Here is a 3,311-nt window from a genome sequence, read left to right as displayed (position 1 = left end):
CTCTGATATACACACACATGCATGCTTGCACAAATGCACAGTATGCTGCGTGGTATGTGATGCTCTATTTTTGCACGTGTGCATGTGTCTGTGGTTTTTGTATGCATGTGCCTTCGCGTGAGTTTGCAAGGAAACGCTTTTGCTTTCTTTTGCATGTATCAGATGATGTCAGCGAGCGTCTGCTCTGTGAACGATTAGCTTGTAGAGGCTCCTTCTGGAAGGTGTTCATGTCCCTCATCGTTCTCTTCTACTTAAACATCTTGCTGTGTTCTTTTCCTGCCGGGGGAAAGGGAGAAGAGGAAGGTAACAATGACCACGCCTGACCATCAGATGACTTTCCTCGTCTCATCTGCATTTCCTGACACACCATTTGGGGAAACACAGGCCTTAGTTATTCTCATCAGTGTATTGATGTACCACAGCTCCAGAAATCAATACAGGACTGGGTTGTTCCATGCACTCACTTCATCTACCTACTTCCTGCATTTGTCTTTCTGTACTTTGGCTCTCACCACACTCTCTTATTTTGTCTTTCTCTCCTCTTCACTGATTACTTTGGATCAATCAGGTTTAACAGACTGATGACTTTGTAGTCGGCCTGGAGTGTTCCAGTAAAAAGACTGGATCTGGCTGATGACAATGATTAGGTTCCATGTGTCTAAAGTAGTTGTTTGCATCTGTGGCTGCTGTGTAAGATGGTATGAAGTGTGTGTGTTTCTGCTCTTTATGTCCACCTTACACTGTATCTCCCTGTTATATGAATAAACGAAAATAAGAAATGAAATAAACAAATACAGTAACATTGTTGCGTGTTTTGGATACGTCATTTAGCAGACGCTCTGGATAAGAGCGTCTGCTAAGGTTTTGCTGGTTTTGTTGGTGGCCATGATGTTGTGGCCCTCCTCCCCACGGGGTTCGGGAACAGTTTGATTTTCCAGCTATGGCAGCTAGCTCTCTTACAGTAGTGGTGAAGGAATAGTGGTGAAGGAATTGGCTAAGGCGAACGTAGCGATTGGTTATGGCAAATCAGAGTGGCTCTAGGCAGATCCAATAGTTAACTTCAACAGAGTACCCGCCTCCAAGGAAGTCAACGCTTGTCAATGAATCGAGCCCAGACTCTCTGTACAAATGAAATGTACAATAGTCTGGCTAGGACCAGGCTAGTAAAGTAGCCTGTGTTGTGCACTTTCAGTCCATAAAGTATAATTCCTAAAGTACTTTCAATTAATGTAAGTACTTCAAGAAGTAAACGTAATAAATGTCCATTTACTATGAGTTACTAATATATTTAAATTAGTAATGTGTCGTTCGTGAACAATTTGTTCATTTTGAACGTATCATTAGTATGACTCGGGAGTAACGAGTAGTCTCAGAGAGCGATTCTTTCATTTTCTCGTGGCCGAGAAAAAAAAAGTTAAATAACTAACAAAACCTATAATCATCACTCGTGAACGAATATCATTCACATCTTACTAAACCTAGTCACGCGAAAGTGAATGAAGTAAACAAATACTTTGTTTCCTCTTCTGAGCCTATGCAAGTCACGTGAAAAATTATCCAAAGACTCGTACCCAAAGACCCAATCAAAATGAACGAATCATTTCTGTTTCCTCTAGCTAGGCAGTACTGAGCCTGTGCAGGTCACGTGAAAAACGGTCCAAAGACTCATACCCGGCAGATGAAAGAATCATTGATCCAAAGATTCGGTTGGCAGAAGAACGAAACATTGACCTGAAGACACGTTTGGGAGGTATATGATTCGTTCATCTGCTGGGTACGAGTCTTTGGATCGATTTTGCTCAACCCCCCCCCCCCCCTCCCTCTTTTCTTGTCATTTTCAATCCAGATATTTGAGAGTTCTACTGTTTTACAACATTGAGAAGCTGATGATAATGCTTCATTATCATGTTTTTGTTGAACTTCAAATGTTTCAAACTTTTGATGTATTAAGCTTTGCGTTTCTCTCCTTAATTTCCCCAAACTGACAACTCCGCCTCTGTCTTCCCATCGAAGCCAGATGACTGTCATTTAATTCACATCTCCAAAGTTGTCTTGTTTTCCCCCGCAAGGGTTTGTAGACAAAACAACTCCCTCCCGCCCTTCTTTCCTCCATTTTGGGTTGGTGAGACAGAAAAGTGTGTGATTGATTGTTCCATAGACAGTGTAATCAGTGACTTGTACGCCCACTAATTGAACAGGCTAAGGGCTCAAAGGTGATTTTGTGTACAGTTAGCTCTCCTCCGTGTCGCCCAGTGGGAGGTTTGGTAATCCTTCAGCATACATCACACAGCCAGGGAGTGGGTGTGCGGTGGATGAGCAAAGAATTAACATTCTCCAGCAATCAAAAGGCTTTGATCTCCCGCCTCAAAGCAAGAAAAGCCATATCTAAACACATACAAAACTCAAGAACATAACTAACACCTTAAAATGAGGAGATTGATTTTCACAAGAATATGTGGTAAAACCAAAACAAAATTCACAAACAAAATGAAGAAATGAAAAACAACATTTTTTTAACTGTTTTACTCGATCATAATCCCTGTCTTTAGGCAAGCACATGCCTTGTGTTCCGTTTCAATGGACAAAACGGACAGAAGAATAAGATAGTATTTGTTTTAAAATGACAGAATTGAGAGGGGATTACAATGAAAGTGAATTACATCGAAAGTGAATTACTTCAGACTTAATCTAGCACAAGAGACTAGAGAAGAAAAGGATAGTGTCGAACGAGGCCCCCAGTTCACTTTGGGTATACACAACGTCCCTGTCACTCTGTTTCAGGCTACCATCCCGAAAGGCCAAAAGGAAAAGTTGAAATAGGAGATACGTAGGTTTCTCCACTCATCCTGTAGCATGACCCAAAGTGAATGAACCCGGTTTCGTCTCCTGGGCAGAATAAAACCAGAACTAGCTTACCAACTACTTCAGGGGGATTCCAGCCCCTGTTGTTACGGTGGACAGGGAGATTACTGAATTACGTGCCAGCAGTCTACAATTGGTTCCGGTGCAGTGAAGAGGTTTAGATGGTAGCCCATGTTGGGCTCCAGGAGTGGGTTCACTGCCAAAAGGTCTGGACTAACTGACAACGGTTCTTCTTCTGCAGGGACATCAACCTCGGGCTTCCAAAATGTCCACAACAAATTGACCCTTTTCCCATTGTCAAACACATTACTTCTGTCACTTACCATCTGATCGATTGTCTATTGGATCTCGTCTTTGTTCCCTGTCATCCCGTTAAAGCCTGTAGTGCAGGGTTCATTTGGAAGGGCCTCTACTCTTGCGCCTGGTCCTGCATCTCCTCCTCCCCCTCT

The sequence above is a fragment of the Hypomesus transpacificus genome, chromosome 24, assembly GCF_021917145.1.
Source record: "Hypomesus transpacificus isolate Combined female chromosome 24, fHypTra1, whole genome shotgun sequence".
NCBI lineage: Eukaryota > Metazoa > Chordata > Actinopteri > Osmeriformes > Osmeridae > Hypomesus > Hypomesus transpacificus.
This window is presented reverse-complemented; position numbering follows the sequence as displayed.